Raw genomic sequence first — 22,772 nt, 5'->3', positions numbered from 1 at the left:
CCAAACCCAAGGAACCACCTAGAAGAAAGACTGGGGCTGAGAAGAATAGGGTAGCAGAGAATTGAAGCTGTGCAACGTTTACGGTTCACCGCACGCAGCTGTTCTAGTGCACAGTGAGAAACAGATCAGAAATAGGGATGCCATGGAAATCATAGACCTGGTGTGTCCTTTGAGAGCCAGACTCCTTGAAGCTACATCCCTTTCCCTTCCACGTTCCCCCACTCCTCCCTCCTCTGGCTCTCTACTTTGTAAACCAAATTGTCAACATCTGTTTGGCTGAGCTGACTCATGGTGACAGCTGAGAAAGTTTGCTGCACTGCCTGACAAGGGGTGGGTTAAACTTCACAGCCCAAGGACAGAGCAGCATTTTCTACCCCAGATATCCATACCACCAAATTGAGAACAAAGAGGGATGGATGGGGCAAGAGGCACCTAAGGCACCTGTGGCACTGGGGTTACAGTCCCTGTACCTTCTCCTTCTGTCGGCAGTTGTACTAGTCTCTATTTTGTCACTTTATTCAGGACTTTCAAAGGATCTTGCAGGTAAGTTCGGGTGCAATGGATGGGATGCATACATGGTAGAGAGATTACTTCCCATACCTTTGAAAAGAGCATTCTTGCCTCTTTAAAATTAGCTTGGTGTCATGGGGCAATAATTGATGCCTTTCTTAATAGGACATTCTCTAGCCACAGCAGACATTTCCTGGGAGTGTGGGAGTGACTTTATGCAAATTTACAGGTACTTCTTGGGTTGGAAATATTAAAATGAGGTTGTACAAAAGCTGAAAAACATTTATCTGATTTGTATTTTCTTTTTGGTGGGCACCAAAGTGGGGAAGAAAGCAGGAAAAGAGCTTGGGGGCTTAAAGGACAAATTGGGCTTTTCTCTAATAAATTGTGAGTAGGATGCTAAAGGTCTTCCTTGTTAGAAAGAGATCAAAGCTGGATAGAAGCTCCTTGCACTTTTTTTGTTACAAAATAAAAAACTGCTACGAAGACACAAAGCACACTAGTCTTGGGATAAGCCCTGGGGAAATTTTATGTCCAAGTTAGGATAATCAAAAAGAGTTTAATTTACTCAATTTTGGAAGAAGACCAAGGCTGCATTCAGCAATATTTGAAACCAGTTAAAGGTCAGCGAATGAGATGCCCAGTCATGTTTAAATATTTGCTTCTATTTATTCATGTCTTACATTGAAATCTAAATCATGTACATTTTTTTAAACTAAAAAAAAAAAAACATCATGCCTAATCATTTTATCATAACTTTTAATTTTTAAGAAAGCATAAGGAATGAAAAAAGCATTTCCTAATCTTCAGCATTTACTTTTTTACTCTCAGGGGTCCTCAAAGCCAAAGAGAGCGTCTTTAGTGAGTTAGAATAAAACCACAGGATAATTACTTTCTGGGCTACCAACGCAAAATGAGGTGCTTTCCGTTGTGAGAATGCTGAAAAGTTGCCACAAAATTAAACCAATTAGGATAATAAGGGGAGAAGGAGAAGATTAAATTTATTTCCATCTGATTTAACTTATTAATTTCTCAGGGGAGAAGGATTCCCTGCTGTTGACCTTCAGGTTTTAACCCATGAACCCCTTTTGTTCTCAAGATGTACTTGGGATTTAATTCATACCCAAAAGGCTTGGGCCTTTTTAGTTGACTCAAATGCCTCCGATCTTTAGAACTAGGTTTGAGGAATGAGAGTCAGTGAATAAGTTACTCAGTTAACAAATTTGTTTGGAGCCCCTATTGTGTGCCAAGCGTATTCTACAGTCTGGGGATTCAGTTTGAATAAGTCAGAACTCCTGACTTCCAAAAGCTTGTACTCTGATGGGGGAAGACAGATAATAAACACATAAACAAATAAAGCAATAATATAATTGATAAGTGCTACAAAGAAGATAGAATAGGGAAATGTGATAGGAAGTCACTTCCCAGCAGGTAGGACAGCAAATGCAAAGGCCTTGGGGCAGGGATATACTTGGTGTGTTTGAGAGAAAGAAGTCCTTCATGACTGAGGCCTACTGGGAGAAAGAATGTAGTGTTATACCTTCTCTTCCTTTATTACTTCATCATGGCCTATGCAGCAAAAACCTTCCAAACTGTTCTCTACCTGGTGAGTGGGGAAGCTTACTATAAAGACCAATTCCCCGGGAGGGATTTGTTGAATGTCATGCTGGGTCTTACTGTTGGTGCTGGCCAAAGGTTAGGAAAACTGGTGCCTTCCTTCTCAGCAGCTTAGGGAATACAGTTTCCCTACTAGGTTTAGGCCTTGGTTCAATTATAATTACATTGTTAAGAATGGTCAGTTCTCCTACTTCTAGTTGCCAAAATTGGAATCCACTCCAGGTAGTACAGGTTGAAAAGGATTTCTTAAGAAATATAGGTACATCCTGGACCAAGTGGGAGGGATGAAAAAAAAAAATTTCTAGGCTGAGCTTCCAGGAATGACTCCCCAAACCACACTGCAGAATTGTACCCTCATGGGAACTGCTGCCCCTTCTGTTGTCAGAAAGCCAGCAGAGCCACAGTTGGCTCCTCTCGCCCCCTGCCTTTGTTCCAGGCTGCTCCAGTTAAATATACATCCCATACTTGTCCTCTCTTCCCTCATAATTTGATTCCAAATCAAAGTCTTGGATGACTACATATGATTAATAGTCCCAAGTTGCATCCCAAACTTAACTGCTTGGGCAGGAAGGTCAGCTAGAAGCCGAAATGGATGCTGAGGAAGGTAATCTACTGAACCTGCCACCCCAGCTCAGCTTGGGTTTATGTCACTTTCGCTCCGAACTTTGGGACTCATTCCAGTGACTCCAGCAATTTTCTCTCCAGTACACAAGGCTGGGGCAGTTGTAAAACCACAAGCAAATTTTCCTTTTTAGATTCTGCATTCAGGGCTACGTGCCCCTAGGCAAGATGTGATCCGTGCTGGGCTGGTTTAACCTGACATGGATTTGGAGGTTCTTGGGGGTAAGGCTCATCCAAAGAGTGACATTTAGACTCTGAGCCCCGAGAGTGGGTAGGCCATGGTTATTTCTTGCTCATTTTTACAGCTGCAGTATCAGCACAGAAGTTGACATGTAGTAGGCACCCAATAAATATTTATTGAGTAAATAAACGAAAGAACAAAAATAGGAATGGTTAGGCATTAAATACTAAGCAAATTCACTTGAGTCTATGTGTGTTTAACAAATGCTAATAATGCTTGATATGTGCCAGGCACTGTTCTAAGTACTTCACAAATATTAACTCATTTAATTGTCATAACTACTCCAGGAGATATGTACTATTATTAATCCCATTTTAAAACTTAGATACAGAAAAGTCCTGTTACTTGCCCAAGGTGGTACAGATAAGAAGTGGTGGGGCCCAGGACTGGGTTGCCCCGAATATCTTCTGTTGGTATAAGACTGATCTATTATTGATTTGGCCCCAGTATATCGTCCTACATGCCTACGTGTGGTAATATGAAAGTCAATGGTTACGATAAGGTGCACACATAGGGCCTGTTGCTGTTAAAACATTGCTACCCACCTGTCCTTATTCTCTCTTTACACTGCCTCCCGGCCCCTTCCAGTTTCCTCCAGGCCATGCCTGCTCAGGTCTCCTGCCCCTTGTCTCTCCCCCATTCCTGTGCTGAACTGGGTTTCAGTGTGATTTCAGTTCCCATGTGGGTCAGGTGGGCCCTAAGGTCCCCTACTGAGCTATCGGAGGCGATGCCTGCTTGAATGAATCCCAACACAGTGGTAGGGCTTGGCGTGGAAACCGCTGTCCTCCTGGTTCAGTCCAGAGTCAGAGACTTCTGACGACCTTGACTACGGTGGAGTCCTAGAACTCTGTGGCTTCTTTTGGAAATGCTGGGGAGGCCACAATGTGAGCACAGAGCATCCTGTCCCCCAGGATGCTGTCCATGGGATCCATCTGCCCACCTCCTTCTTGGCTCATTTATTTTAGGGTAATGGGTGCCTTGGAAAGACCTAGATGGAGTGTTGTCAAAACTCTTCTGGCCCAGGAGAGTATGGTATTTGCAAACGCTTTGGAGAACTGGCTCTTTTTGGAGGGGCAGCGTGGATTATTTGCAAAAAAAAAACAGATACTCTGCTGGCATTCTTACAGATAACGTGGGGCCGTAGTGGGGAGCATCCTCTTTGCCAGCACAAACAATGCGGTTGGGGGAGTGGGGGTAGGGAGGAAGAGTGTGCTGTTCAGAGTTTATTCCATCCATCCCCTGCTTGCAAGCAGTCAGCTGTTCCCAAGCTTAGATAGACCTCTTGAGGCACCTTCCTTCCACAAAGGCAGCTGGTAATGGGGAAGTCCTTTTGTTATCTACCTATAGGCCCTTTTGCTTCAGGACTACCCTCTCTGTTTTCCATGGAAGTCTAACCCAAAGTGCTTCAGATATTCGGGAAAAGCCACCTGTTTTCCTGCCCCTGACAAAGAATTTCCCACACTGTGAGGGAATCAAGGCTCCCTGTGGCCAGGTTGTCAGAGCACCTGTGACCCTACTACAGGCCCTGTGGGTTCTGTGCCCTTTAGCTCTTGACCTTCCTTTCTTTGAGTCACAGAATTACATACTCTGCTTCATCTCGTTGGAGCATATTTTTTTCCCTTGAATTTTTTTTCTCCCTTTGGTGTTTACATGAACTGGTTGAACCCGTCACGTGGTTAGTCCGTGTTTATATTTGCAGAAGCGCTGCCTGGGGAAATTCTGTTTGTATAGAGGTCACCCCATCCCAGGGCTTGGCTGCAGCCCCACACTGGGGCTTCAGCACTAGTAGCTGAGCACACAGCAGGGGCCACCCTCCCCCTTTCCACTTCTCTCTTTGTCCCAGGTTCCAGGATCCTGGTCCCAGTGGCTCTGTGTCTCCCAGAAGAGGAAGAGGACGGGAGAGTGGGGCCATCTCCCTCCCTTCTCAACCTCAACCCAATCCAGAGTTTTCCCAGAGTTGTCTCTCTCCTTTCTTAGAGCTTAACTGTCCCCCGTGTTCTTAGAGGTAGGCTTGGGTTGGTGGAGTAGATGGTAGAATCTAAAGATGGGCTGCTCTATTGCCAGCCTTCCTTCTACTGGGCTGATGATGCAGTCAGCATCCTACGATAGTCGAGACCATGGACTTTGGAGTCAGGCAGAACTGGGTTGGAATCATGCCTTTGCCAGTTCCTAGCTGTGTGGCCTTGGACAATACCTCTAAAGCTATTTCATCATCTTAAATGACTATAATAGTTCTTACTCCTTAAGATTGTTAGGAGGATTAATTTAGGGCACGCATACAAAATGTTTTAAATGATGATGATGATGATGGCTATCTTAGCAGTTAGAATTGGCAGCGTCTCCTCATCCCCATTTTTCCCCTCTATTAGAGCAGTGTTTCCCAACTTTTTTCATTATTACTCCCCTAAGTAGCCATTTTAGACATTGGTTTCCTTATCATTTCCTCTCCTGTGCCGCATACTCTACATCTGTTCACGTACTCTGACCCTTTGGAGGCTGCAAATCATTGTAATATCTAAGATATTTCTAATCCCCCTAAGAACTAACGTTCACGACAATATATCCCCAGTTGAGAATGCATGTATTAGAGAGAGGTTCTGCTATCTGGGGAATCATTTAGGTTACTGTTAAGTCTTTTGATTAGATGGAGAAAAACATAAACCCCAGTGTAGCCATTTTGTGGGCATGGCTGTCCATGGGAGAGAGCCCCAAAGAAGCCAAATGCTTGTAGCACAATAATGGGTACTCACTGACCATAAAGGTGGAGCTAGAGCTTTTACCCATTGTGATCTGAATTGTGCCCCTTTCTTTCCTTCTCCTGCATTTGATGTTTGATGTTTGTCTTGGAACAGCTCCCCCTGGTAGGAGAATTGGAGAATCCACGTTCACTCTTGCTGATGGGACTGGAGCCCTTTCTTCTATGGTCTTTGAGACTCAGTGATGACCAACACGCTGACGTTGACCACACGGCTGCATCTACAGCTGTGCATGAGACAGTGAAACATAGGAATGATTTAGGGAGCTGACACCTCTTTGTAGAGAAAGAAGAGGAGGATTCCTGAAGGAGAGTAGCGTTTAGGACACAGAGACTTGAAGCAGTGGGTGCTTAAGACCATGTGAATGATCTGAGTGCAGAGGGGTCAACATAGCGGTGAGGCAACGCTGCCTTCCTAGCTGTGGAGCTCAGGCCCGGCACAAGGGAGCCGTTACATGGACCGTCATGTGAACGGTGCTCCCAGGAGTTGTGCAATATTGCAGATATAAACAGATGACCTCTTGCTTGTCAGAGCCTACATGTTAGATGCCTTCTCTTGGAAGCTGAAAGAGAGACTCCATGCTCACAGTTCACCCAAGTCTGTCCAGTCTAAATGACCATTTCCTTTTTAGTTTTCCCTGATTCTTCAACAAAGCAACGTGCATACAACTGCAGCATGGAGTATCAGTCTTGTGGTGGCCAAGAAAAAAGAAGGGACGTGTTGTCCTATCTTGACTCGCCCTGGGTTCTAGTAGAGAATGGATCATGATGTCTTGGAAGGGATATGATCCCAAATCTTTAGGGTGACCAGAGGCGAATGCTGCGGCAGGGTATCCTGCAAGGATACACGCATAAAATAATGTTTGATCCTGCAAGTACCTACGGAGGCCAAGCTCTCTTGAGAAGGGATGCAGAGTCAGGGTAACCCCTGAGTTACAGCCCTCAGCTGAGCGCTTGCTATATGCCAGACAGCCTGAGAAGTGCTTAGATTTACACTCTTGGTCCACAGTGTAGGCGATCATGATACCTATTATTTAGCTTCTAGATTAGAAACATTGTTTTTCCAAACCAGCTTGGCAGTGTTAGTCTTGGTCTGGCATCTTATGGAATCTGCCTGAGAGAATGTTCAGTCAGTTCTGCTTCAGTGTGGATGCATTCATTAGCATCTTTCCTGAAAGAAAATGTTGCTTACGAGGAAGAGGAGCTTGATGTCTGAGACAGAAAAAGGCAGAGAAAAGGAAACTTGGGAGCATGGAACACAAATGCCTGCATCTTTGGCTCTGCCTGGAGCAGAAGCACTCTTAACTTTTCCTCCAATATCATCATAAGCTTTTTTTAAAAAAATAATTAATTAAATTCTTGGTTGCATTGGGTCTTCATTGCTGTGCAAGGGCTTTCTCTAGTTGTGATGAGTGGGGGCTACTCTTCATTGAGGTGCACAGGTTTCTCAGTGCAGTGGCTTCTTTTGTTGCGGAACACGGGCTCTAGGTGCGTGGGCTTCAGTAGTTGCAATGAGTGGGCCCAGTACTTATGGCCCACAGGTTTAGTTGCTCCATAGCATGTGGGATCTTCCTGGACCGGGGCTCAAACCTGTGTTCCCTGCATTGGCAGGCAGATTCTTAACCACTGCGCCACCAGAGACGTCTTCACCATAAGCTTTTAATCTTTCCCATTCCAAACGTTTTGAGGTCTTTTCTCTCTCCTGATTTCTCAACCAGTTGCCCGTTTCCTGAAAATTTCCCTAGAGACTTGATGTCCTGTCCCCCCAACACGCTTCAACACCTGCTACATGGCATCAGACTACATGGTAAGTATCTAGGCAGCCCTGATGGGAAATAATCCTCACTCCAAAGTGGGCTGCGTCTTGGTACTGTTTGTGGGAGAGGGTGGGAGGTTTTACGTGCTGGTGGTGTGAATGTGAACATGGAGTAACACAAAGAACTCTAGGGCTAGATTCAAAACACTGTGGTTGCAGCCATGGCTCTGGCCTAAACTTTGGGGAGGCCATTTAGGCTGACTTAACCTGGATGGCTTCATCTGCAGAAGGAGGAATCTTCGAGATGAGCTTTGAGGTTTTTTTCCTAACTGTTGGCATGTTATGACTTAAAAAATTTTAGTTGAAAGAATCACCAACTCATTCTCCCCACAGTGTCTGTGTCTCACTTACCAATCACTTAGGGCTTGCAATAGCATCTTTCCACATGGTGCTTTTAGTGGCTCTGCCAGCTGGAGATGACATTGGTTTTTCTCTTTAACTTTGGCTTGAGTTTTTATGAGACCGATTCTATGCTGCTTCGCCCCCATTCCCCACGCCCTGCTCATCGTTAGTCAGGAGGGCACTTCCGCATGAGCAGCTGGGGGAGGGGGCCTGACAACTCAGCCACTGAAGGCTGAAGCCAAGTTAGGGATGGGCCTTCCAAAGAAGGTAGGGGGAGGGTTTCAGTCAGTTCCTGAAACCTCCAATGATAGTTGCATAATCGTGAATATTCTTCTCCGTTCTCCTCCCATCCCAGGCCTTTAGGCAACTAACCTTGGAAAGAAGAACCTCTTTTCTTCCAGACTGTGACCACGCCCATCTTTATTCTTCCTTGAGCTCTGTGGGTCAGGGCAAAACTGTGCCAGAGCAACTGGCAGCTTGCTGAGTGAGGACCCCACGGAACTGGGCTCTTTTGTCTTTTTGGACCCAGCTGGTGACAGCTGACACCTCACTGGAGAGTGAGGAAGGTCTTGGTCTTAGTGTCCCCTCCCTGTTCTCTGGACCAGAGCAGTGAGCGGCAGACTGCGTCAACCCTACCAGCTAAGGCTGGGAGCTTCTCTGCTCTCTCCTGCTCTTGCCCACACGTGGACTTTACCCTCTCCAATGGTTATCCCTCCACAAAGCGATATCTACCCCCTCTAAGGAACACCTCTTTTCTGTTTAATCAGCATGCTTCTGCTTCAGACATTTTATCAAGCCCCTTCTGGCATCTCTGTCTAAAGAATAAGAAGGTAGAAGCTAAGTACTTGTGAAATAGGATATGCTCGCCCTGGCTAAAAGTTATGTTTGCCAACAAATCCTCAGTTCCTGAGGAAAAGCTGTATTTACAGCACTGCCCCAATGCCGCCTATTTGGAACATGCCCAGTCTGGAGAAAATGAGCAGGAGAGGGCGTGGATGTTTAGGAGATGGGAAGGTGTGTTCTAGGCAATGAGAATGCATGTGAATTTACTTTACAGAGGAAAATAGGAATTGAAGAAAAGAGCCATTAAGGATGTCCAAGTACTAAACCCTTTAGGTAAGAGGAGCCACATTTTGTGCCTCTGTTGGCACCTAGAAAGGAGTGACCACAATTCACCCTGGACAGAAAGATCCAGGGAACTTTAATCCACTTTAGAGTATAATTACCTTAATAGTCAGCATGATATCCTTCACGGCTTCAGTTTTCATTGCTTTCCTCTTATTTTATTTGGACTGTAAAGCAACCGAGAAGACTGTGCCTTCCATATTGTATTTGGAAGTAGCCTTGCATGAGCTTAGCCATGCAAACCCCAGATCTCCCTTGGTCTTCTCTGCCCCCTTGTGAATCACCTTGAACCCCTTCAACAACCAGTCTTCAAATTGGACTCCATCCTAATTGAGCTGGATGGGAAGAATGTATTGCAACATGGAAAATTGCTTATGGTATAATGTTAGGAACAGGAAGACATCACAGGACCCAAGAAAGTGTGAATTAGATGATAGTTACATATATTTTAAAAGATATATAGTGGAAAAAAAACTGAAAGAAATATACCAAAAAATGTTACCCATGATGAAATTGTGCCAAGTCTTCCCTCTCTAGTTTTCCAAAAGTTTCAAAATGTATCTTTGCAGAGTGAGTCCCTGTTGGAGGCGGGGATGGGTTGTATCAGTCACTCAGCTGTCATCTTTCCTGGTCATTGTCTGTCTTTTGGATTTAAGAAAACTGGGTGAGAGCCAGGCATCTTTCCAAATAGAAGATCCTTGGAAGATTTTCTGGTTCAGTACCTATCTCCCTCACCTCTGAGTTTTCCCTAAGCAACCTGAACACACACACACACACACACACACACACACACACACACACACACACACACTCTCACTCCCTTCCACCCCAAGCTACATGCACAGAAGGCAATGAAGTGTCTCTGGGAGAGGCGTCTGTACAGACACTGTTTCAGGCCAGCCAGCTGGCCTCCACCTTCTCTCCAGCCACTTGAGATGGTGGGAACTCAGCGGTTGCTGACTTGGACGTGGGAGAATTGCAGAATCCACCGGTGAATTGCTCCTTTGTTCTCCTCCTAATCTTCTAATCCTGGGGAATAGAGAAAGGAGTTTTCCTGGGACTTGGAGCTCAGCTCTCCAAATCCCTCTGTCTTTGACCCCACCCTGAGGCTTGGGATGGGGGAGGGCAGGTGGGAAGACACCAAGGGGAGGGTGGTGTCAAAGTTGTGAAACATTCAGCAATGCCTTCTCCCACCCCCATCAACTTTCTCAAGGGGCTGGAATTACATTGACCTCGTGTTAGGACCCCTGCCTTTCCTGGGTCCAGGCCCCAGCACAGTCTCAGAAGTCTCTCTGTGACTCCCGTCCTGCTTCACCTGCCCTCCACCCGGCAGCCACGCTGCGGCCGAGAGCCAGGGAGAAGGAGCAGGTCTTCCCTATGAATGTTTAGATCTGAACTTCTTGTTTCCCAGCCAATCACCATTCCAATAATCAGTTTATCCTGTGGCCTATACACGTGATAAGTGTTCATTTTCCTGTACTTACCTGGTTAGAGCCCTGGGCAAGGAGGTCAAATTCATGGTTTAGTTTCTTACAGAAACCATTTAGCTTTGCTCAGGTCTGTGGCCTTGGCTGCTGCTGCCTGAAGCTTGGCAGTGACTTCTGTGAATATGTGCAATCAGCTGCAATGATAACAATAGCTAGTGTTTATTGAGTGCTTGACGCTGTGTGGAGAGCATTATGTGTGTTAACTCATTCAGCCCTCATCTCGGCTCTGCGAGGGGTTTTTACTATTAGCTCCATTTTGCAGGTGAGGAAGCTGAGGCACGGAGATAAGGAACTTGCCTGGGATCCCCCAGCTTGAAAGCAGCAGAGCCTCCTCCTGAATGTGGGTGGTGCAGCCTCGGAGTCTGCACTTACCCCTGTGCTATTGAGCCCACTGCCACCCTGATGAGAGAGCATGGATGGTTCAAGGGGACCCATCTCTGACACCCAGAAAGCAGCTATTGCATACCGGCATCACCTTGCAGAGGTCACATCTTCCATTTGTGTGTCCCCAGTTACCACCATGGTGCCAGTCCCCCAGTGAGCATATTAGCTTGAACTGAATGAATGGCTCGCCCAGCTCTTAAATACCTGTCTGAGTTCAGGGACAGTACCTTTACACTCCTGTAAAGCAGGAGCAGATGTGTCTAATACATACTGCACAAAAGAAGCCTTTTTGGATGAAGCAGAACATGAGGTTGTGTTCTGTTTGCTGTTTTTCTTATTCTTTTCTAATAGCCACCCGTTCCCGCCCACCTTCCACACACACATTCGTCATCCGCTCTTCTGATTTTTCTCTGGATATTTTCTTGTTCCCACCTGATGGTCACCTCTCCTTCCTCCCTAATTCCGAGGAAGCAGCTTTCCGCAAGCTGCTCTCTGGAACCATGAACGCATACCTCTCGAGCCTGGGGGACCCTGAGACCCTGAGACTGAGGCCGGAGGCCCATCTGGTCCAGGTGTGTTTTTGCAAGTTGCTTGCCCTTTCTGAACCCAAAAAGGAAGCTGTTGCACCCTGAAATGATGGGAAGGGGGCTAGAAAAACATCCCAAATCTGGACTGTGAAAAGTTCTCTTGACACTCTTAAAAGTAAGAAAGGTCGCACTCTTGAGGGCTGGGCTGAGCTGGAACGTGGAAGGTCTGTGTTGGTGGATGAACTTGGTGAGCAGCATCAGGACCTTGAAAGCTGGTCACATGGATTTAAATATCATTTCTTATTGCATCTGGGTTTCTTTTTGCCCTGTGCCAACTTGAGCCAAGGGGACCAAGGCTGCAGGCGAAGCAGCTCATTCCTAATTTCAGCTGGCATGAAAGCAAGCACATCGCCCTTTGAGGGACACCTCGCTCTGCCAGCTCCAGGCTCCAGACGCTGGCAATGACTGTCTAATGTGTCTAATGGCTCTGGCATGGACTGGCAAAGCATTCTGGGTATTGACATGCAAATAAATGGGGCAGAATGTGTGGGCAGAGGGATGGTCTGCTTGCAGGTTTAGGGTGTTCTTTGCCCCAGGGGACTGTCAGTCTCTCCCTAATGCAGTGACTTAAGAGTAGGCGGGTGGTGGCAGGGAGAGGAAGATTCCAAGAAAGAAAATGGAGAAAGAGAATGGGCAGTGGGAAACCAGCTGCCGGGACACAGTGCCAGCTCATGTTTCAGAGGCTGCTGGAGAAAGAGCGGGGCCAAACCTCAGATGAGGCCTCTGGGCTGCCCAGGCTTCCTGCCCCACCAGCCACGCGGGCTTTCTCTCCCACCTGGCTGGTGCTCCCTTGTTGGGAGCCTTAGCTCCTTCCCTCTTTGCAGCTGCCCTCAGCTTCTGCTGTTGGTCCCTGTAAACACAAGTTGTCCTGCTCTGAGGGCTTGGAGGCAGATCTCCTTTGTCTCTCTGATCTCAGGAACCTGGCTCAGCAATCTCCGGCCTTTCCTTCATCTTTTGTCCAGTTTGTCCATCCAGAGTAGTCAGCACCCTGCTGTCCAGGTGCATGCTCAGGGAATGAATGGATATTGAGTCTTCTCTAAGTATCCCCGGGGCCGCCTCCCTGCCCCTGCTGACAAACACGGCTCCTAGCATCTCATTGTCCACCCCAAATATCACTTTGAAATCAGCCATCTATTGGGCACTGTTTCGGTCAGGCTAGGTGAACTGCTTCAGCAGTCTGCATTCAGATCTCAGTGGTTTCGCAGGAGATACATTGCTTTCTTGCTCACAGGGCAAGGAGGGGTGGAGTTGCCTGGGATGACTCTGTTCCATGAAGTCACTCATCCATCCAGTGGCTCTTTTCATCTACAGCTCTGAGTCCTCCATGGATACTCGTAGCCTCCTGGTGGCAAGGATGAGGAGGAAGAGACCATGGAGGACCCCATGGGGAGTTTTCGTGGTCTGGGTCTGCAGGTGTGTTCATCACTACCCCCAGCATGTGTCAGGCACATGGCCACACCTATCATTCGGGAAACTGGAAATATACTGCCCTGGAGGTAAAGGCCAGTGTTTCGGTGAACAGATAGACGGTCTCTGCCACAAACACCTTGTGCTTAAGAGCATAATCTTTGGCATCAGAAAGATTTAAGATGAATTCTGAGTCCCACCACTAAGTAGTATGGGCTCAGAACTTTGGGGAAGCAATAGACCACTGGAGTTAAGTGAAGAAGAAGGTGTTCAAACTGAGGTCATTTTGACACCAGTGCTATGTGATTTGGGGCTGGTTGCTCACTCTCTCTGGGCTTCCATTTTTTCATCTGTAAAGTGAGGCTAAAAATACTCACCAGGAGGTTGTACAGATAAAAACATGATGTACTTAAGCCTTTAGCACAGGGCCCAGCCCATAAGGCCTTGATAAATGTCACCCGTCACTGTTCCTACTACCCAGTGTCATTATGGTTGTTACTTCATGCTAAATCCTGAGATGGGGGCTGGGGACAAAAAGTTAAGCTAAGTAGAAATTACCCCCAGCCCTCGAGGGTCTCACAGTCTTTTAGGGGAGACAACATGTCAACCAGTAACTTCAGTACATGACATTTCTTTGTGAAGGGTGGCCATGACACAGAGAGGGGCAAGAGTCTTATCTTAGGGTTCAAGGAAATGAAGACCTCTGAGATGTAGATTGAAGACAAGAAAGATTTTGAGAAATGGAGAGGTGGGATGTGGACACTTGGGGCTGGGGCTTAGGAGGTGGGCCAGACAGTAAGAACCAAGGCCTAAGTGTAGGAAGGACCAAGCAGCCCACGTGACGTGAGGGGTTGGAGCACAGCAGCCCCTGGAGAGGAGCTAGGTTGCAGTGCAGGATAAAGGGTAGGTAAGTTGGAGGCAGATCAAGAAAACAAAACAAAATGAAACTTGACTTTGGCCTGTAGACAGTACCTAGGCCTCCTTGGCAGCCTCTGGCCTTGTCTTGTGTTTGCACTGAGACCAGCCTCAGCATGTCATCTCTTTCAAAACCTACAAATCACTCTCCTAAAGCAGGAGAGATGCCTGAAAAGGGTATATCCCTTCTCATATAACAAAACTTTCTAAACTTTAACCGACTCTGCTCTCCCTCTGGTGGCTACCGTATTCTTTTGCTATCTTTCTACAAACTCTGCTCTTTAGTTTCTATTTTCCTGCCCCAAAGAGGATCCAAGCCTCCTCCACCCTCTCAGGACTCCTGCACTTTCCCGTGGGCTCATCCTTCTCTTAGGTAGAGCCATTCAGAGCTGATTTACCGTCCCATTATGCATACCTACACTTCCCCTCCTTTCTGTAAGACGAGGGTCTTCTTACCCTTACCCTAGGGGACAGCTAAATGGGTTTATTTTTCTCTGTCAAACAGATTAATTGACTCCCAACTCCATGGGAGATACCATGTGTGGCAGTCATCACGGCTGTTGACTGGTATGGGGTAGAGTCACCCTTCCCTGCCCACTTGAATCCAGACATGGCCAATGACTTGCTTTGGCCAGCTGAACGTGAGTGGAAGTGATGAGTCTCACTTCCTGTTAGAGGCTTTAAAAGCTACCATGGGACTGATACTCACCTTCACCTTTGCCCTCTGTTACTGACACTGATAATGCTTGAGATGATGCAACCTGGGTCATCTCAGACTGGCTCCTAGAGGGAGGAGAGATGGGGTGCTGCAGCAGATCTGCAACGCATATGTGGTATAAAATAAACCTGTGTTGTTTTCAGCCTCTGACGTTTGGAGGTTATTTGTTACAGAGCATAACCTGCCTGTTTGTTCTGACTGATAAGCCTGGTGATTGGCACTTGGTAGGATCCATCATAGACAGAAGTCCACCCTCAGAGGTTATAAAATCCTAGACTGCCAAGTCCATGAAATACTTTCTGATGAGAAGAAGGAAGACTTTGGGGAAGCATCACTGGTACCCCAACAGAGAAGACTCCCTAACATGTGCTCCAGGTAACTTTAGGGGTTGCTGTCTGAAGAAATGAGGTGGTGGGGCAGCCAAGGATGGGCTGTCCTCCAAAAACCTCAACCTAGAGGTCTTTGCCTTTCCTCTGTTTTATTTCCTGCATTCTTGCACTGTCTGCACAATCTTTTTCTTCAGCTATTTAACTTTACCAAGTGACTTTGCTAGGGTGTGAAGCCACCTCTGGAACAAACTTTATGTAGGTACATGGTTTGCTCATTTAACTCTTATGTGCTTGGTGGTGGTGGGGGCTGGGGAGAGGATGGAAATGGGGAACAGTAAGAAAAAGAAACAGGAAAAGAAACTAATAGATAAAGAGAAGCATCTTTCGGGGATGGGTGGTCACATGAGGATGGTCCACAGTGGGAGCGGGTGTGTATGGGAGCATGATTAACTCAACCTTCAGTGCCCCAAGCTCTCCAAGAGAAGCTACATTGTACCCAGTTTGAATCAACCTCAATGCTTGTTTATTCATTCATGCATTCATTCACTTAAACTAATACCTGTTGAGAGTTGCAGTCACCATGCATTTGGAGATAAGCAAGACGTGGTTCCAGGCCTCTAGGAACTCTCAGGCAAATTTGTGATTAAAAAACGGTGTGCTTAGACTATTTACAATAGCCAGGACATGGAAGCAACCTAAATGCCCATCAACAGATGAATGGATAAAGAAGATGTGGCATATATATACAATGGAAAATTTGTCGTAAAAAGGAATGAAATTGAGTTATTTGTAGTGAGGTGGATGGAACTACAGTCTGTCACACAGAGTGAAGTAAGCCAGAAAGAGAAAAACAAATATCATATACTAACACATATATATGGGGTCTAAAAAAAATGGTACTAATGAACCCAGTGACAGAGCAAGAATAAAGATGCAGATGTAGAGAATGGACTTGAGGACACAGTGTGGGGAAGGGGAAGCTGGGATGAAGTGATAGAGTAGCATTGACATATATACATGACCAAATGTATAATAGATAGCTAGTGGGAAGCTGCTGCATAACACTGGGAGATCAACTCGATGATTAGTGATGACTTAGAGGGGTGGGATAGGGAGGGCGGGAAGGAGTCGTGGGAGAGAGGGGATATGGGGATATACGTATAAATACAGCTAATTCTCTTTGGTGCACAGCAGAAACTGGCACAACAGTGTAAAGCAATTATACATCAATAAAGAGCTTAAAAACAAAAGAAACAAAGAAACAAAAAAACGATGTGCTTAGGACTACTGTTATTCACAAGGGAGTGGGCATAAAATGGTTAAAGAGTAAAGTTCCCAAATTGCCACAGGTCCTGAAGAATGAACAACTGATTCATTTCTAGCCAGGCCTCCAAATAACAACTTCCCTTTCCCGCCAAAGAGAATTTGAAATGATCCTCCTGGTCTGGCAGCTGAGGATGCTGGGAGTCTGAAGTCTTAATGCCTGGATTAGCTGGAGAGCTGCTGCAGGTCCAAGCTTTTTGCACAGTTTATTACTAGGGTAGGGTTTGCTTTTTTTTTTTTTTTTTTTTAAATTAAACAAACTGAGCAATTTGAGCTTTAGTAAGTGAGCCCTGGATATATAGAATAAGCTGTGGGATGCAGAGGTGAGGACAGAGGAGCGGCGAGCTCAGCTTGGTGGACAGGCCAAGACTCAACAGTCTGTTCTCTGAAAGTTGAGGCTTTTTACTGTTTGGTGGGAGGGGAAACTGCAGATGCTATGAGACCCCCACCCCCACCCCCAGCCTCGTGGTTGCATTGGATAGCTAAAGTTAACTGTTTAGTAAAATGTCAGGAGATTTCATTGCGGAGTTGGGGCTCTGCCTGCCTCATCAAACCCTTTGAGCATCTTCAGCTCACAGTTAAAGTGTTGCAGGTTCAGGTTACTGCGTCCCGGCTGTGAGAACCTTGCTTGACAAACAGACAAGATTCTGGCCTCTAGAGTTGCAACGCCACGCAAGGTGTCCCCTTTTGGGGTTCTGTCTTTGCCCAACTTTTTGGCCCTCTGGCGTGCAAAGTCAGGGGTGGGTCCAAGGAGAGAATGATTCTCTCTTTTGGTGCTGGAGACGCCATCTCCTCCTAGGGGAGGTCAGGGAAGGTCTCCAAGAGGGTAAGGCTTTAAGAAGGTCCCCAAGAAGGTGCGGTGCATTTTCTGGACGAATACGGGTGTTTCAGGCAGAGAGAACTGTTTTTGAAAAGGCACAGAAGGATGAAACAGCCTGAAGAAGTCAGGGAGCTGTGAGTAGATGGTGACTAAAGCATAGTGTGTTAAATCTAATGGCTTATGTTTCAACCATTGGTGTTGGTTTTAGGGTGAAACTGCCTTATGCTCCACCACCTGATCAATCCTGCCAACCCAGATTCTATTCCTGTTCAGAATCTCGTTAGCAAGGCTTTCTTCCTTGGGCCTTTGTTCTTCTGAACTACATGAATGTTGCTTACAATTGATAGCTTGGCAGATATTTTTCCTTCCTTAGTGGGGCCTAAACTAAATGGTGCATCTTACAATGAATGCACTTTAGATCTGATGAATTATCATTTAGTTGGTTGATGTACTTGCACTTCTCCAAATCCACTGAAGCAAAATCATCTTCAGGCTTTCATTTGGGTCTCTCTAGCTTCCTTTGGTTTCTCTCCTTGTTCCTAGCATAGTTATCAGCTTACATGGATGTCAGTTAGCTACTCGTCAATAATCATGAAGTTAGCATGCTTAAGGCTCACTTTATGTTTGATAATCTTTTCCTATGTAATGAATTATAGATTAGGATCAATATGTAATACCTTTTAAGAGGATAGTTTAAGGTAGTAAAAAATTAGAAATGGACTAAGTAGTCAACAATAAAGGACAGGTTTAATAAATCATGAAACACCCATAGGACAGCATGTCATCTATTATAAAAGGTTGAGTTGGCAAAGGTCTACATAATTGACAGGAGAAAGGTTTGTGTCTTATTAATATATCAAGAAAGCGGGTGAGATATGGTATCATCCTGATTAGGTTGAAATATACAGATACATACACAAAATATGAGTTTTATTTTTTTGTGTTTTTTCTTTATTTTGCAAATTTCTACAGTGAGCATGCACTGCTTTTATAATAAAAAAAATCTGTCAAATTCATTACACATATTTGAGAGGTGGGAAATTCTTACTGTGACTTTTTAGGGTCAGGTAGGACTTCTTTAATTTTTGTTGGAATTTTACAACCCTAAAAACAGAAACTAAGAGTCTTTGCAGACTGTTTCCTGAAAACAGGGCCATTAGGTGTGGCAGAAGGAAAGCCAATGTGATGTTGAGCTTCATCAAGAAGGATACTGAAACTGGAAGTCATTGCCCTGCCCTCCTCATACAAACTGGGGTGCCAAAACGTGCTGCTTGCTGGGCCTCAAATAAAAATAATAGAGAGGCTCACCCCATAATCCAGTTTATGGAAGACACTGTGTCTGCTTTTTCAGAGGAGTCCCCATACTGAAAATGTGGGGGCTTAGGAGTTATATGTGGTGCATATTATGAAGCTCCCCATGGTTGGAAGAGGACAAACATGAATGTGATTTTTAACACCTTCTTATGAGAAGAAAGGAAACTCCCTAGAAGCATGAAATGGGTCATTTTAGAAAAGAATTTAAGAGGACACACACTTTACAGAGCCATTAATACCTTCTCTCGAGATGATTACCTTCCAAAGGTGCTCCAGGCGGGTCACAGAAGAGCCTAAGTGAAATGAGTGGAGTAGGACTATGTCCCTAGCTTGGTAGCTTCCAGCCTTTTTTTTGTTGTACGTGTGGCATCATATTGGAAATACACTTGATGTGATTAAAGATCTCAAGATAGCACCAATGAGCCATTAATGACTAGAATGCAGTCATCAACAGCAGTGTAATAATGTTGTTCAGTATCTATAGAAGCATCCAGTCTCATAAATGGCTTGTGTTCTTTTCAATGCTGTGGTCCTTACGAGTAGAACTCTCTATTACCCGGGCACACTCTGTTACATTCTCTCTAGTGGGTTCTTATGTGTTCCACTGAACATGGGCTCCTTCCTCAGAACTTACCTCTGTCCCTGTTATGGGCTGAATGTGTGTCCCCCCAAATTTATGCACTGAAGCCCTAACACCCAATGTAATGATATTTGGAGATGGGACCTTTGGGAGGTCATTAGGTTTAGATGAATTCGTAAGGGTGGGTCCCTTATGATGGGTTTAGTGTCCTTATAAGAAGAGGAAAAGAGACCAGCTCTCTCTCTCCCCCCATGTGCAGGCTCCAAGGAAAGGCCATGTGAACACACGATGAGGAGGCAAGCCAGGAAGAAGGTTCTCATCAGAACCTGACCATATTGGAACCCTGGAAGTCTGGCCTCTAAAACCGTAAGAAAATAAATGTCCGTGGTTTAAGGCACCCAGTCTATGGTCTTTCGTTATGGCAGCCCAAGCAGACTAAGACAGTCCCTTTAACCCACAGCAAGTTGTACTACCTCCTAAACTGAGTTACACAACATGGTCAGCTCAAAGAACTACATATCCATCACTGCCCTATCAGCATGTATACTCCAGGGTAGCAAAAATAAATATCACAGTTATTCAGAGTTGGTGGCTCAGCGGTGAAGGTCAGAGGGACAGTGGTCGAGCACCACTGTCCCAGCCTGTGATGGCTGGCTGCAGCATATGGCCAGAGAGCTTATAACACTAGGCTACATGCACCTTTGTTCTGACCTGGGATGACACTTCTTATGTCGTTGCTGAACAAATATTTGTAAAATGAATAAGTGAGGTAGTTTTGGTGTTTCAGAGGTCATTGTTAGTATGATATTTCTTTGTTTCTATTTCTGGAAATCTCTGGGCTTTTGACAATTCATCCATTCTTTTTTTCTAATTCTTATTAGCCAACCCCATGTATAAAATGAGAAAACAAACTAGGGTGAGGAATGCCACATTCAGGTGAGAGAGGACTTAGCTGGGGGGAGACCATTAATTAGAGGAGTCTTCCTTTCTTAGACCAGTTTCTTAGTCTTGGCTTCATGCCAAAGCCTAACTAGATGGTAAAATAGTGGATCAAATTAAAAATGTGAATGTGTGTTGGGGGTGGTTTGTAGGTATGTATTTGCATATTGGTTAGGTTGTATATCGATGCCCTCACAGATTAAACTCTCAAGGCTAGGTCCTCATAGAATTATGATAATTCTGATGGAGTAGAGAATGTCTCTGTTGTGTGTGCTTGCAGGTGGGTGAATGTGGAATAGTGTGTATAAGTTGAAAAATTCCCTGGGTGATTCCGATTTATTCCTCACTTGAGAACTGCTCATCTAGGGTCTTGTCACCTCACTTTCGCATCCTCATGAAAGGGTTGCTTTGACGTTATTCCTCTGCACCTCCTTCATCCACATTCTGGACTCATCACTTTCTAGGGTCATTATCAGAGGGAAAAAAGCCCAGTTCATTAATAAGGTGATGCAACACCAAATGCCTGATTTTGCAGAGCAGTGTCTGGCTGTAAGAGAGGCAGGACCCATGGATTTCTATTAATTAAGTGGTAGATCCCAGTGGATGGAGAAGTTCCAAATCCCAAAACTTCTTTGTCTTTTTCGTGGGTCGCACTGGGCTGAGGTTCGAGGTTGCTGGATGGAGGCTTCAGTCTTTGATGTAGAAGATGCTGGGGAGGGATAGGATAAGGCCCAGAGAGGATGGGGTAGTGGTGTGTGTGGCCAGTGGAAAGGAACAGCAGGCAACAGGTTTGGTGTGGGAAGGGAGAGACCAATCAGAAAGTATGTGGATAAACAAGGAGAGACCAGGGTGTCTGGAACTGACCCTGAGAGAAGCCCCACATTGTCTCTTCCTCCGCCTCATAAGAAAAGCTCTGTTCAGTAGTAGGAGTGGTGAACTCTGAAGACTGAAACCCATGGAGAGGTCACTTGATGTATTAGTTTTCTATTTGCTGCTATAACAAGTTACCACAAACTTGGTGGCTTAAAAAAACACAAAGTTATTATCTTATAGTTCTGGAATCAGAGATCTGATGCAAGAATCCTCGGCCTACAAAAACCAAAACTGCATTCCTCTCAAGAGGCTTGTAGGGAAGAACCTGTTTCCTGGCTTTGCCCAGCTTCTAGAAGCCACCAAGTTCCTTGTCTCAGGGTCACCTTCCTCATCTTCAAAACCAACAACACTGAATCTTTGGTGGGGGGCCCTTCTCCACAGTCATATGTTCTCTGACTCTCCCGCCTTCCTCGTCTACTTTTAAGGACCCTGTGATTATATTGGCCCTGCTTGCATCATCAAGGTTTCTTCTATCTCAAGTCAGCTGATTAGCAACCTTAATTCCATCTGCAACCTTTATTCCTCTTTGCCACGTAACTTGCAGGTATTGGGGATTAGGGCATGGACATCTTTGGGGCCATTAATCTACCTTCCACACTTGTTTTTTCTCCTGGTCCACTTTCACCATCCAGTGCAGGCATAGACTGTGTGTTTTGATAACAACTCAGCTCCATGAACTAAAGTCTCAAAGAGACCCTCCTTCTACTTCCAGCTTCTACTGCTCACCTTCCAGCCTGGAACACTCCCAGAAGTGCATAAGGAATAGTTTTAGAGAAGAATTTTAAAAGGCGTACCACTAAATGGAATTATCATAGGACCCAGCAATTGGCATTTACTCCAGAGAAATGAAGGGTTATCTTCACACAAAAATGAATGTTTATAGCAACTTTCATTGTAATAGGCAAAAACTGGAAACAACTCAGATGTCCTTCAACAGATGAATGGTTAAACAAATAGTGGTCTATCCATGTGGTGGAAAACTTCTCAGCAGAAAGAGGAATGTATATTCGATATACACAACTGCTTGGCTCAATCTCTAGAGAATTATGCAGACTATAAAAAGGCAATTTCAAAAATTTTCCTACTGTATGACTCCATTTATATATTTTTTTATTTAAAAAATGTTTAATTGAAGTATAGTTGATTTACAATGTTGTGTTAGTTTTAGGTGTGCAGTAAAGTGATTCAGTTATGTGTATATATATAGATATATGTATATATATATATATACACATATATATATTCTTTTACAGATTCTTTTCCCTTATAGGTTATTACAAAATACTGAGTATATTTCCCTGTGCTATATGGTAGGTCCTGGTTGGTTATCTATTTTATGTACAGTAGTGTATATATGTTAATCCCAAACTCCTAATTTATCCCTCCCCCTCACCTTTCCCCTTTGGTAACCATAAGTTTGTTTTTTATGTCTGTGGGTCTATTTCTGTTTTGTATATAAGTTCATTTGTAGCTTTCTTTTTTTTTTTTTTTTTTAAGATTTCACATATAAGAAACATCATATGATAGTTGTTTTTCTCTGTCTGACTTAAGTTCACTTAGTATGATAATCTCTAGGCCCATTCATGTTGCTGCAAATGGCATTATTCTATTCTTTTTTTATGGCTAAGAGTCCATTGCATATAAGTACCACATCTTTTTATCCACTCATCTGTCGATGGATATTTAGGTTGCTTCCATGTCTTTTCTCCTGTAAATAGTGCTGCAATGAACATTGGGGTGCATGTATCTTTTTGAATTATGGTTTTCTCTGGATATATGCCCAAGAGTGGGATTGCAGGATCACATGGTAGCTCTATTTTTAGTTTTTAAAGGAAACTTCATACTGCTCTCCATAATGTAGGAGGGTTCCTTTTTCTCCCCACACTCTCTAGCATTTATTACTTGCAGACTTTTTGATGATGTCTGTTCTAATTGGTGTGAGTTTTGATTTGTATTTCTCTAATAATTAGCAATGTTGAACATCTTTTCATGTGCCTTTTGGCTATCCATATGTCTTCTTTGGAGAAATGTCTATTTAGATCTTCTGCCCATTTTTTTTTTTGATTGGG

This window comes from Hippopotamus amphibius, chromosome 8 (assembly GCF_030028045.1).
Source record: "Hippopotamus amphibius kiboko isolate mHipAmp2 chromosome 8, mHipAmp2.hap2, whole genome shotgun sequence".
NCBI classification, from domain to species: Eukaryota; Metazoa; Chordata; class Mammalia; order Artiodactyla; family Hippopotamidae; genus Hippopotamus; species Hippopotamus amphibius.
The sequence above is the reverse complement of the archived record's forward strand: the minus strand, read 5'-3'. Positions refer to the sequence as shown.